Below are 15,218 nucleotides of genomic sequence, written 5' to 3' on the forward strand. Positions count from 1 at the left end.
TTAAAGCGTTCTACTGCTATTAGCTAGCTAGCTAAATGTTATCTGTCAGAAGTCGTATTTTCATGGGCGTGTTAACATATATTAATAATAAACATACATATAAACCACATTGTTAGCCTAAGCTAAGGCAAGAAACATTTGTATTAGTCTGTCATTAACTGCAGGTTTCACGACATCTTCACAAATATACCCACAAATACACTTAGCTAAATAACATATTGTGGATCAGTTCTGAAAATATTAGTACATATGAAACGTTGAGTTTGTGTTGGTATTAAAACACATCGGCCAGGTAGGTGTCTTATGTGGAAACGCGTTGTATTGACAGTTGAAATGTATTTTTGTCAGATCACTTGTTTCGTTTACTTCACAATATCCTTTCGATTACTGTCATCATAAGAAAGGGCAAAACATGAAGTTGTTTTAAAGTTTGGCTGCGTTGCCAAGGCTGCAGTAAGGTCACTTCTCCGTTGCCAGTAGCTATTCGGGCGATAAGTTGACTTCCTCCGAAGATACTTAAAAAAAGTGAGGTCTTGCAAAACATTTGAATTCTCAGACTTTCATGACAGGCGGAGGTCGAGAATAATTAGCCTATATGTGGCTATCTAGATTTTGCTGTTTTTCATCAACACACTTGTGTAGGCGTATGCCGCGTTGATGTGAACACGATATGGGATGTTTCAAAAGAAGAAATAGACAGTCAGGACCAAGAATGGGACACATGTAAATAAATAAATAAATAATCGGAAATGGTCATTATGTCCCGCGGTGTAAATGTAGCTACATGTTTATGTGGTAATGAGGTCACAAGGGAAGACATCTGAAGTAATGCATTTGCTTTGAATTAATGACAATCCGTTCAGTGATTTAGCTTCAGTGAGATAGTAATGGTACTGATTTTCTTCTTTCTGTCCCTGTTGCAGAACATGGAAAGTAAAAAGGCTAGTTCTAAAGCTTGCACCAATCACAGTACACCCCTTGGCATGTGCAGAAATTGTCAAGCTAAGCAGCCTCAAAAGCTCAAACTAAAGCAGAAAAAAGCTGATGTCACCTGGGCCAAGAAACAGTTAAGCAATGGCTGTTTGAGCAAACTCTAGGATGAGACACATTTTCTGGTAAGTTATTACAGAGAATAGTGCAGAACCTCTTAGAAATTGTGGCATGCTATGTACTAGGGAAGAGCTGTTCAAAATGTTTTCATAACATAGTCATGGTATTGAACACCTGCTTTTCGCTCTTATTCTCTAAATATTCATAAGGAAGTGTTTAGAATTATGTCTTTAGTCTAATTGCTTGGTATTTCTTAATGCTGTTACTTATTGGCCAAAACAAATTACTGGGTTAAAATAATGATAGATTAAGGTATTAATTGGCACTTTGTTTCAGCTGCACAAGTGGCATCAAGTTGGCATGTACCCCATTTTCCTACTGGGGCGAAAGAGGGGGTCAAAGACTGTGTTGGATTGCCTGTGCCCTTTCACCCTTGAATATCCCCAAGATCAAGAGGCAAAAACTACCATGCGGCGGATCTTTGTTGCACTGATGGATGGTGAGACAAAGTTCCAGTCTTTACAGCTTTGCACACTACTGAAGAATGCTTCAATCCACATATAAGCATTCGCTGATCTTTTCCACCTTCCACCTTAACAGCTCCATTTTCCACCTATCACCTCTACCGCTTTATATGTTCCGAGCACCACCTCTACTGCTCCACCTAATGCCTGTACCGCTCCACCAACCACCTCTGCTGTTCCATCTGCTCCAGTTCCATCTACCACCTCTACTGCTCCACCTACAAGCTGTACTGTGCTGCCTACCAGTTCTACAGATCCTCTGCTTCCTAACAACTATGATTCGAAACCTCCTACCCTCTCCTGTCCTCTTTTCAGTGAAGGTAGGTTGTGTTGAACAGCTATCAATCTGTCAAATCTACCTGCTGCTGTACTTGAATTAGGCCTGTGTGCCCACATTTTAATCTTTTTTGTTCTTAATAGTACAGTTATCATATTGCAAGAACTGTATGACATGTGTCAAATCATTTACATTTGTAAGTGTTTCCACCAGCTTTGCTTTTAGCACTGTTACTACATCAAGGTTGTTAATCATGAATGGCACTGCACTTAAACTGTTCTCAATATGTCTCCTTTAGTACCAACTGCACATCCACCTGCAAAACAGAAAGGAAGGAAGAAGAGGAAGCTCACCTCAGTCAAAGGTACATTATTGTTCATGATGTGTGACACTGTGTGTGTGTGTGTGCGTGCATGTGTGTGTGTGTTTACACATGCATGTCAGTGTGGCTTCACAAATAAAAGACTCATTTACTTGTGTTTTCATTGTAAACACTGATAACGTACTACTTAAATATTATATTATGTAAAGATTGTACTTTAGAATCTACATTTGTTGCAGTCTGAAGTCCTGAACGGAACTGATTAAACTGTTTTCCCTCATGTTTCAGATTGTACTGTACACAGTGCTACTGAAGTCTTCTCTTATGAAAAAATTCTTAAACGACAAAGAAAAGAGGTACTCTGTCTTGTTTCTGATTTGTTAGTTTGGTTAGTGACTTCAGTTTAGTTTACTTATCGGTTGCTGGAATCCTCTGGACATCAGCATTTGCCTGGCTGTACTTACTGTGGCCAGATGTTGCAGTCAACTGCATAAGTGTAGTGTCCACAGTCTTCATATTCACACAAAGTGATATCGATGATGACCTGGGAATGCTTTGTATATACCATATTCGGATAACACCGTTATCAGTCAAATCAGTGTTGAAGATTACACAATGTCTGGGACTAGTGGTGTGGGTCAGTAGTCACTGCTGAAATGCAATATATAATGCCATTATATAACACAATAGATTGAAATGAGTTTTGAAGTAGACTTGTGTGTGGCTTCTGAATAATGTTTGATCTTTAATAAGATGTAGGGCCTTGTCTTTTAACATGTCAATATTGGTTGTAACAAGTGTTTCTTATTTACAAGGGAGGTGAGTGGGAGGTATTAATCCGATGGAAGCCTTGCTCCGGCTGGTAAGTGCATTATTTTTGGTTGTAGGATATAGCCTTGCTGAGGGGACGTTACCTTAATTTGTCGTGTTTATGTTGTAAAAGAATTTATCAACACAATAGCAGTAAAGTTGAACTGAATTGAATTTATACAATTTTGAGTAGGAGGAAAGGGCAGAGTTGAGTAGGGTTTGTAATCTGAGCATTCACATTGCCATAATTCAGCTAAGTTCTTGTCATGTTCACATTTATGGCTAGATTATGTTCATGAAATGTAATCTTCCATAAACTTCCATTTTCATTGTGCTAGAAATCTAAAAATTCCACCTGTTTCATCTGTCTTTGCATACTCAAATTCATGTAGCACTTAGGCCTATAAACCCTATTCAGTACAACTAAATATACGCTACGTTCACAAAACTGTTCTTTAATATTAACTGTTTACTTTAATTCTCATTTAAATTTGCTCACAAACCACTAAGCACTTCTGGTATTATTCCATGCTCACAATATTGGGCACTGAAATGAAACACTCTATTTTCCTACTCTTTCTGACATCTGACCGTAGTTCCTGTGAAATGCATTCCACCAGTCAATCAAGGTCAGTTGATGTAAATGATCTAAATCCAAAGTAAATGAATGAGATGAAGCACAAACAGCTGCAGTACATGTGGGGAAAATTGTGTTATTGATTGACTGCTTATTAAGTTAACAAAATGAAATATTAATTTTTGTTCCATGCTTTTCCCTTTGCTTTAGTGGACTGAAGTGGAGAGATTGTTGGGAGTTAGAGGACAATATCTGATGACAGCCGATTTAATAAATAACAATAATAAAATATGTTTTTCACAGTTTGTCCACTGAACATTTCTTTTAACTAATTAGTGTGGTAAGTGTCCTCTGTATATACATGCAGTCAGCGTCACAAGCATAGGCATGTTTATGTTCTTCAGGTGCAACACTCAGAAATAATACATTCTGGAATGAAACTTTAACATGATGGAATTACTACAGTTAATGTAGCATTAAAAATATAGACATTACTCTAAGAACTCATTTGTGCGATTTTCAAATTCAAATGACTACGACTGGTCTCGCTCTGCTGGAAGACCCTCCTGAACGGACAGTGCGGCAGGTGCGTTTTCAGACACCGGCAAGGCCGAATGTGACCATGCGCATCTCACGACCAGATGGATTACAATAAACCACCATATAAGTCTGTCTGAGCGTGTTCCCAGGGTGGAGACCTAAAGCTCGTTCAAGTGGGCACACTTTTCGTGGTCAGTAACTAAATGGTGCGTTATATCGACACACCACGTTTTATTTGTCCCTGCTTTCATTTTATAAGTCCTGCTTATGCAAAAGCTGAGAAGTCTCATGATTAAATGTAAGAACAAATCAACAGGCATTTTCATAGATGAGGCCCATGGACATGGCGTACTCCCAATAAGTGCTGGTAGCTCTAACCCTAACTAGGAAGTGTTCAAAAAGCTGTCAGCAAGTGAATCAGGCAAAATGTAATGAATTTTTAAATGTATTAGATATAGGTTTTGGCAGAAAACGGGTATGTCTTCTCTGAACTGGCATTATATGGATACGTATGCCCCAAACAAACATAAATATATCATTTTGGTTGGTTTAGCCCTCACACAACATGGTAGGGAGCCATGACATGCAGTGCAATCAGGCTGTAGTAGTTGTATGGGTTGGATTTGTATTGCAAGCATAGAACGGGGAACAGAGATATCGATGCACATTACTCATTTTTCAGTAATTACAGTAACACACTCCTCTTCACTTACTGTGGATCAGGCTAGGTCAGCCTAGAGGTCCGAAGAAACAACATGCAGGTCTTTAATAAAGATCAGTAAATCATTCAACCCATGCTCTTCTTTTGTGGTTGCGTATATTTGACTGTAACTGCTGCAGCGGTTTTGTACACACACCCCTTCCAACTCACATCTGAGCCCCTTTATCCTCCTATTGTGACAAATATATAAAAACGCAAACCTTTCCAATACTAATCAGGGATGTGGATTCTCAGAGCAGCATGAACACAAGCTCAGCAGCCCCTCCTACAAAAGGGCCAAGTCCAGTTCTGTAGCCGTTCCCTCTATGTTACAGCAGACACAGACAACCCCCAAAACTGGCATTTAAAGACATCTCTACCTGCCATATGACACATTTCATGAAAGGGTTTGTGTGGCAATGAAATCTATTTTGCATATACTGTGTATGAATAGATTTACATTATTAGCTTAGTTTGAACTTTTTATTCTTTCACTCTCCAACAGTTTGTTGCCATAATTACTCTCATATTTGATGAAAATACTGGATTGAATCAGGAGATATTACAAGAAGTTGGCAATAAGTTGGTAAAAGAAAGTTTATTCAGCCAGTTTTATTTTGCACAAAGCATAAGTCCAAGCAATGGGATGTGTTGTGCTAAATTCATTAATACAAATACAAGCTGGTCAAAACTAAAACACGGTATAAGTAAGTCAAGACCAACAGCAGACATGCCAGGGATAAAAAAAAAAAAAAAAAAAAACACTTAAAAAAACAAAAAAGCAAACACACAGCATGGCAGGCTTGAGAAAACTAACTGTCTTCTTCCTCACTAACTGTCCTCTTCCTCACTAACTGTCCTCTTCCTCACTAACCTTCCTCTCCCTCACTAACCGTCCTCTCCCTCACTAACCTTCCTCTCCCTCACTAACCGTCCTCTCCCTCACTAACCTTCCTCTCCCTCACTAACCGTCCTCTCCCTCACTAACCGTCCTCTTCCTCACTAACCTTCCTCTTCCTCACTAACCGTCCTCTTCCTCACTAACCGTCCTCTCCCTCACTAACCGTCCTCTCCCTCACTAACCGTCCTCTTCCTCACTAACCGTCCTCTTCCTCACTAACTGTCCTCTCCCTCACTAAGGTCTGGACTGCTGTAATCAGCCCCACTTTGTTCCTCCTCAGAAGCGAGAGTTGGCCCAAACACCGGTAGACTACACACCGGTAGACTACACACTGGATGTCTAGAACAAGGATTTAATGAAAATCATCAGGCATGCATGATCAGTGTCCGAGGAATTCTAAGCAGCAATGAATCAAAACGTTGTATATCAGTTTTCATTTTGTCTTATTGTAAGGAGTGCTAAAACTCACTCTGGAGAACTATGCTCTCTGCGGTGCTGCTGATGAGGTCCCGCAATCTCTCTAGTTTCCCCTTGATGTAGGCGTAATGCTGGGTCATCTCCTTCACTAAGATGATTTGTTGCTCCGCAAGGCGGACGACCAGCATAACCTTGTCAACGACCTGCCTCTTCATAGCCAGGGACACAACTGTTTGAAACAAAAATTGTAAAGCTTTACTCATACATTTGTACAGATTCGCGTACATTATTTGTCAGTTATCTAATAAAAGTACTAGGTTAGGTTAAGGTGGACAACCCACCATTTCAGTGGTCACTGACTCTTGAGGGACTGCCTGAACATGTTTGCAGATTAACACATGCTTTCAAATGCTGTACATAAGAAACTGACATTGAAACTGAACACTTCTGTAACATTACTAACCATCCCTTTGATCTTGCCAAGGAAATATGAAGTTAAGTGATGGATCACAGGCTGCATCCACATCGATCCCGTCACCGTCACTCAAAGAGGAGTTGTACTGAAGTAGGACGTCTCTCAGTCTTCTCTTCAGGTCTGCAATTCTTCGCCTTGTGCGATGCCGTTTAATGCAGCTGTCTAAATGTAAGGTGGGAAATATGACAAGAACTGCAAAACTCCCAGCTGATAAAAGTGCTTTAAATAAACAAATCTAATTACTATCTAAGTTTTGCTAACACTAAAGAATGAGCATGATAAATCAGGAACTCCTATATCCAGCATATACAGCAACTTTAGTCACTAGTAAAACAGATACAGTGCATCAAAAGAATATCAAATCTCCAGTGCTACCATACCACTCTGTCCAAACAGATCATGTCTCTGGCGTTGAAGACTTGCAGACAGCTCTTCCGTTTCCTTCTGCTGCTCCTCCGTACTGTCTGTAGCTGACCCCCTTTCTAAGAGCACAGCGCAGTTTTGCTTAAACATGCGGTGGCATCATGCCGATAATATACACAACGTCGCCACTGACAACAGAATGTCTCACCTGTGAATGCTGAGAATTTGACATCAGACACCCATTGCTCCACAGTCGGTAAACTGAGATTCAGGTCTTCAGACTGAGAGTCTCCAGACTCTCTGCTGTCTACAGCATAAAATACACAAAGACAGAACAAACTGTTTCAAAACACAGATAAACACTCATCCAATCTTCAGAGAACGCCACGCGGGTCCACTTTGTAAAGCGGTGTTGAGAGAATTCACTTAAAACTGGTCAGACAAAGATAAATTCCTGTATTGTATGACACAGTTTTCTATTTTGTCAAAAGAACATTATGCTACGTGTATGTTTTACGTTGTTTTAAAACTGCATAGTTATATTGTGTTTTTTATATACTGTTTGGCCAGTGCAGTGTGCAGGTTCTCAATCTTCCTCTCACTCCACCTCATCACTTGCAGGGTGAACATGTCAGTCCTGACTAAAAAGACAAAGCATTTCTCATTTGCAGTCTGCAATTCCACTTAGGTTGTCTAACATGATGCACAGGCTAATTTTGTTTACTGCAACAATAAAGAACTGTGTGAAACTAGCACTCAGTTCAGGGCACTCAGAGTAACATTTTGTAGCCAGTTTCCCACTTTGTCTGTGTCAAAAAATGGATCACTTTTTGTGTGACAGACAATTTAGGATCAGTTTTTTAAAGAACATAAAAATCATGACAAACCTGACTGAACCATGTATTTGGTAGTGAGAGCAACCTGAGACAAAAAACGGTTTGTGGTCAAACCTGCACCAACCTGGTTCCTTCACCCATGAACAGCCGCCCTGAATCATCATTTCTTGATGTGCAAATATGACAAACTTTTGTCTGCTGACTAGAAATCATACCTCACATTTCCATGTGTGAGCCTTAGCGTGCATTACACTAAGAAAGGGCTCTGGCAGCTTCACAGACATCCTCTCAAGGGAAGTCCAGTAACTTGTAAAAGTAATAACATTAATCAATGAAAAACATACACATGCAAAATACACAGAATACACACATACACAGCATATTAATAGTTCACTGCTGTGTGACACCTAGAATACAGACTACTACTGCATGCTCATCAGGACAAATCCCATATTCTGTGTCCTCGTTCGTATATTAAGCTACAGATACAAATTCCCTATCATTTCCCTCTCATTATTTCTATTTCTACGTACCCTGGACAAAGATCTTTCTATTTTCCTCATTAAACAAGCCTGCAGTTTCACTAACTACCCGGCTACCAAATTCTATCAATGCTGATTTTTGACGGTCAGATTGACAGCTTACTTTCACTGAGGTCATGGTCAATTTAAATATTTCCATATTTTACGAATTTTACGTTTGTCACCACAGCCCGGTATGTATGAAATGGAAAGAGTCGCATATTCAAATTGTTTATTAATCCAAAATGACAACCAGATCATTCATGCAGACATTTCCTGCAACACCACATGCATATCAAGCGACTGCATGTGGGGTCGTGACCCGAAGGCTGACCCCCAAATGTACACTCAAACAACAACACATTCATTATCATAAGCAGAAGAGAATCCTCTTTATGCATTTCATTACCTGCAAGCCATGTCGGTGCAAAAGAAGGACACGTTCCTGGACGATGCCATCTCCTTTTGCAGGAACATGGGGCAGGCATAGATTTCCCCTCTGTACATATTCAGACCTTTCAGGAAAAGGCAATGACGACAGACAGAAATCTCTATGCCCTGCTCATCAACGTTTGCTCTGTGTTTCCTGGAGCACTGTCGAGCAGCCCTCCAGGATGATGTCCCACAAACTGCACTCCCATTAACCTTATAGTGAGTGCACATCATAAAAACTACCACATACCCTGTTGCTGAACCTTGTGACCACCAGCATCTTGCACAATGATACAGCTGAGAGGAACTGCGGTATAAAACCCAGTGACTCCTGACTCCCTATTGTGCAGAACACAGCTTTTGTGCACAGTCAGGTCACAGTCTGTGCACAGGAGCTGCCTGGGAAGGCAATCATGACATCTGTCAACTGCCTCCTTATCACTGCAGTGCTGACAAATGTGGCCCTGGCAAAATTCGGCTGCCGGCATGCCACCCAGCAGACCTGGCCGTGAGGAACGCCACATCTCCTCTGCCTGGGTCTTCCTATACTCCCAGTTAGATGGGCCAGCAGATGCCTCTGCTGGTGGAGGATGGACAGACTCCAGTATATCTTGAAACCGTTGAAGAGATTCCACTTCAAAAGGACAGTCTCAGCATTGACATTGTCAGGATGGTCACTGTATAATGTTGTTTCAGATCACAATGGGCATCAACTGCTACAACCACAGGATTCAGAGAACTGTTTTTTTTTTTTAAATTAAATTCACAATTCCCTACAACCAAGAATCAAAAATCCTCTTTTCTCTAGATAAATAAGTCCTCCAATTCTCATATTAGAAAACTGATGGTTGTACAAGATCTCACTTGAAATCCAAGTGAGCCTGTCATTTGAGAAATGGAAAAAATGTTTGAACACAAGATATTCTAATAATGTTTTTGCTTTTCCTCCCAAATTCATTAACTTTATTGCAAACCACTTCAATATGCAAACCAGGGTTCAACAACATGAGGCTGGACATTCCCTATCAAATAGATCGTGTCAATTTGTAGGTTAGTACAGGTGACACTTGTAGCAACAAATGTTAGATCTACCATGGCTTGAAGTGTCCTCAGTATGTAACAGAACCTATTCAGCTGGTACAGCATCCTCCCTTCCACATGATGCGCCATGCCTGGTGTGTGGATCTACAAAAAAAAAAGGAACCAACAGCAGCACTCAGAAAAAAGGAAGGGACTGTAGAATCTGCTAAGACTGTCTAATACAGAATTCATAACAACAAATGATAGCCTAACTTTACAGTTACAAGTCAATGCAGTATTTCTGAGCCACCAAACAATGCACACTCAAACGGAGGTGTATGCACGTACTGTATTGATTTATTGTAAACTAGTAATGGATGCATAAAACCATAGTATATTTCTATACCCCAACAGGACGGACACAAGGTTATTGACCCACACAAATGGAAATTCGACAATGAACGCAAGATGCATATGCGGAAAAGTATGCAAGAATCCGCATGGCCGTAGGATACATCAGGCCAGGATGAAGTGCATGGAGCGGGGGAATGAACGGCAGCGCACAGGATCTGTTCCTGGTGAGACGCAGGAGGAGCCCGGCCAGGAATCACCCCACAGAGCCCGGTCCCTCCAAACAGTAGAGCTTTTCAGTCCCTGCAGAATAGTCCCACAGAAGTGGATCAAGTGGCCTCCAGCTAACAGCCAGTTTGATGAAGATGTGAGCAAGATCAGTGAAACTACATCCAAGGAGGAGGTGGACCACTGGCTTGAGGCTATGACGGCTATCATAGTCAGCTACGCTTCTGAGAGGTTTGGCCATGTTAAGAGGGGCAGCACCAGGCCAACCTATACAATGAACTGTAGCGTCACCCAGATACACCAGCTGCGGCAAGAGCTCCAAACCCTAAAATGGTAGCACAAGGTGGCTAGTGAAGAGGAAAGGCAACCACTCGCCGAGCTCCGTGACATCCAAAGGAAGAAGCTCATGACCCTGCGCAGGGCAGAGTGGCACCGGAGGCAGGGGAAAGAAAGAGCAAGGAAGCGTGCTGCTTTTATTTCTAACCCTTTCGCCTTCACTAAGACGCTGCTAGGGGACAAGCATAGTGGCAGCCTTGTGTGCTCACCTGAAGAAGTGAACAGCACCTTGAGCGACCCAGAGAGAGACCAAGAGCTCGAGCCACATATGGCTCTCATTAGTCCACAACCCCCAACGGTCGAGTTTGCCATGAGGTAGCCCAGCTGGATGTAACTTCAGAAGGTGGTCAAAGGAGCCAGATCAGCCTCGGCCCCAGGTCCGAGTGGAGTTCCATACACTGTGTACAAGCACTGCCCGCAAATCCTTCGGCACCTTTGGAAAATCTTAAGGGTGGTCTGGCGCAGTGCCAACCAGTGGAGGTGCACTGAGGGTGTTTGGATCCCCAAGAAAGAAAACTCTGAGAACATCAGTCAGTTCAGAACCATCTCACTGCTAAGCGTAGAAGGCAAGATATTTTTCAGTATCCTGTCACGACGACTAACCAAGTTCCTTCTGAAGAATAACTATATTGACACCTCCGTTCAGAAGGGTGGGATCCCTGGAGTGCCTTGGTGTCTGGAACACACTGGTGTAGTCACACAACTTATCAGGGAGGCACACGAAAGCAAGGGAGACCTGACAGTGTTGTGGCTGGACCTTACAAACACATACGGATCCATACCACACAAACTCGTTGAGCTTACCCTACATCGACACCATGTACCCAGTAAAATCAAGGACCTTATTCTGTACTATTATGGTAACTTCAGGCTAAGACTCACTTCTGGGTCTGGTATATCAGACTGGCATCGGCTTGAGAAAGGCATTATAACAGGCTGTACCATCTCAGCCATCCTTTTCACCCTCGCCATGAACATGATTGTCAAGGCAGCAGAGGTAGAATGCAGGGGCCCCTTGACCAAGACTGGAGTGAGACAGCCCCAATAAGAGCATTTATGGATGACCTTACTGTCACTACAACATCTGTCTTGGGCAGCAGATGGATACTCCAAGGCCTAGAGAAGCTCATCACCTGGGCAAGGATGAGCTTTAAACCAACAAAATCTGAAGAGGGGGAAAGTAGTGGACAAGTTCCGGTTCTCACTGGCCGGAGCCACAATCCCGTCCATTACAGAGCAGCCAGTCAAGAGCCTCGGGAAGATCTTTGACTGCAGCTTAAAAGACGCTGCTTCCATTCAGAAAACCAGCAAAGATCTCGAGGCCTGGCTAACCAAGGTGGACAAAACAGGCCTGTCGGGGAGGTTCAAGGCCTGGATTTACCAGCATTCCAGACTACCCCGGATCCTGTGGCCTCTGCTGGTGTACGCAGTGCCCATGACAACAGTCGAGGCCCTGGAGAGGAAAATCAACAGCTACTTGCAAAGGTGGCTAGGTCTACCTCGATGCTCTGTATGGCACCAGTAACATCTTGCAGCTCCCAATTAGTGGCCTTCCTGAAGAATTCATGGTGACACGAACACAGGAAGCTCTCCAGTACAGAGAATCCAGGGATCCAAAAGTGGCATCTGCCAGCATCCAGGTCCGAACAGGCAAGAAATGGAGCGCAGGCAAATCCCTGGAAGTGGCTGAGACACGGCTGAGGCAGAAGACATTGGTGGGGTCCATAGTTACAGGGCGTGCAGGCATAGGCTACTTCCCAGCGACCAGGGTCAACAACATCCAGGGCAAAGAGCAGCAACATCTTGTCCAGGAGGAAGCGCGGGCAGGCGTGGAGGAGGTACAAGCCAGCAGGATGGTGGGGATGGGACAGCAAGGCGCGTGGACTACATGGGAAAATGTACTGCAAAGAAAGATCACCTGGTCCAACTTCTGGCAAGCAGACTTCCATCGCATCATATTCTTGGTTCAAGCTGTCTACGACATCCTACCAAGCCCAGCAAACCATCATGTCTGGGGCAAAAGTGAGACATCTTCCTGCCCTTGTTGTCCGGGAAGAGGACCCCTGGAACACCTCCTTAGAAGCTGCCCAAAAGCCCTTGGAGACGGGCGCTATCACTGGCGCCATGATCAAGTGCTCAAGGCAGTAGCTGAGAGTGTAGCCACAGCCATCAGCACCAGCAAGGGCCATCACAAGCCAAAGACTATCATGTTCCTCAGAGCCGGAGAGAAGCCCCACCAACAACCCAGAGCAGAGTCCAGCCTCCTCACCACTGCAAATGGCTGGCAACTGGAAGTGGACCTGGGCAAACAGCTGATGTTCCCAGCCCAGATAACAACAACACAGCTTTGTCCAAACATGATCATTGTCTCAGAGTCCACCAAGCAATTGATCATGCTGGAACTCACAGTGCCCTGGGAAGAGCACATGGACGAGGCAAATGAGAGGAAGCGCACAAAATACCAGGAGCTTGTGGAGTGCAGAAGGCAGGGCTGGCGAACTTTCTGTGAGCCTGTGGAGGTGGGCTGCCAAGGATTTGCAGGGCGTTCACTCTACAAAGCGTTTACGCTACTGGGCATTACCGGGGAGGCAAAGAGGAGGGCCATTAGATCCGCTATTAAAGCTGCGGAAAAAGCCACAAGGTGGCTTTGGATCAAGAGGGCAGATCCGTGGTCGAATGCTGCTGGGACACAAGCTGGGGTCTGATCAACCCTGGCTGGGTCGCCTGGGCGAGGGTGTCTGATGTTGAAAGACCCGAAACACCCAATGACCCCAGGTTACATCACTGATGATCCGTCCCAGCGCATCTGTTTTATCTACCTCATCTATGGTCGTTTAGTAGACAGATAAAACTTATACAGCAAATATAATCAGAAAAGGTGACAGTAGCGTACTGTTAGAGCGGCTTCTGTGAAACTGGGGGATAAGACTCCCCTCTTCATCTCTCTCTCCCGCCACAGGACGCCTGAGGTAACCTTTCCTCTTTTTCTAATTGTCTGGACGCAATTATACATAGATGCATAACATAAGCTCAGAGGCACGGATTCAAATGCTCAGATACAGATATATATTCATAGTTTGGTAGTATAAACTATGTGAATTGGTGCACACAGTTCAACGGGTTTGATGCTGTAAATCACCTTAGGTCGCTGGGTTTCCAACTCCTCCGCTAAATCCCTTCCTTCTTCCAAAAGCAAGTCTAAACCGAGGCCACATTGTTCCGCCATCTCTTTCGCTGTATGCAAATTAGAAGAAGCAAGTAGGGCAGCAAATAAGAATAAACAGAATTTAAGATTTCTGAAACGAGATAATGAAATGAGAATATGCCAAACCATTGGTCTTAAGAGGTGGCTTAAGTTGATATGACAAATTAGTTGCTCAATACTACTAGCCAGCCAATCTAACAAGCAAAAGCAGAAGCGAAACAGTAGCTAGCTATGTTAGCTAACTAGCTAGCTAAAGAAGTAAGCATAACACCAGCCATGTTCTAAGCCTGCTGAACAAGTTTTGCTTTACTGCTGAATAGTTGAAAGTCAGTGCAATACATTGTGTCTGAATACAGTTTCGATCACAAAACAGTTCAGCTTCTTCATAATAAAATCGCACCCTTTTCCACTTGTTGCCATTTATCCAATTGGTAAACCACATCTAAATAAATTACAAATAATCCGTGGGCAAACGGCAAAAAAGTTGTAGCAACAAAAGTAAAAGTAGCTATCAATCTCAAACTGAACTCAGGTAGCCTAAACAATGTAATATTAACAATATCATTTGAGCATAGAGTTTAGTGTTTTTCACCGGCAGGCAGTGAAAAACACGTAATGTTAACTTGAACCGCTAGGGGCGGATGTTCAGATTTCGGTACACGGAGGCAGATTTCAGTGGTCAGAACATTCGGTCACCTGTCGTCGAATTAGGGTAGTTAACAGTCTGGTGAAGTTTACTGTTGTCATACATCAACTGTCACCAAGCAGTCTTACCCACTAAAGCATGCACAGTGTGGCATTGTGTTCTTTGCTGTTGCCTGTCCTTGTCATAAATGCAGAAACTGAGAATTGAGAATGCTTAAGACCATCATCTCTGTGTGAACTGATAATTTTGTTGAAATCTGTTGAGTATTAAACATCTGTATGAGTTTGGGTATTGAAATAAATAAGTATGTAAGTAAGCAAAAGATGTGCTACTGTATATAACTTTATTTTTTATAAATAATTATGAGAGGGGTGCACTCTTTTCCCCTTGAGCACCTGCCCGCCAAAATGTCTGTGCACGGTCCTGATTATAAGGGTCAGTAATGTTTAACCTATCAAGTTTTGCAGTATGGCGTTCAATGTCCTTGGAATTAAAGTGCGCCGTGAACTCTGATTGCTTGAAATCTACACTGGCGCATTTTTGCTAACGCTTTTCCTGCTAACATGGTAGTTTACACAAAACGAGTCCGGAGCTCTATTACTGGCATGAAATCAAACAGCCTTTATTCTTCATCAGCATCACCTGCACCCTGTAACTTTATGTCCCAGTAACATCTTTGAATTGATA

At 42.9% G+C, this 15,218-nt stretch overlaps 1 pseudogene; it reads left to right on the plus strand.

The window, feature by feature from the left end:
- The first annotated feature begins 10,540 nt into the window (after window positions 1-10,540).
- Window positions 10,541-13,422, plus strand: LOC115825959 (uncharacterized; annotated as a pseudogene).
- Window positions 13,423-15,218: the final 1,796 nt, after the last annotated feature.

Source organism: Chanos chanos, chromosome 13, assembly GCF_902362185.1.
Source record: "Chanos chanos chromosome 13, fChaCha1.1, whole genome shotgun sequence".
In the NCBI taxonomy this organism is placed as follows: Eukaryota; Metazoa; Chordata; class Actinopteri; order Gonorynchiformes; family Chanidae; genus Chanos; species Chanos chanos.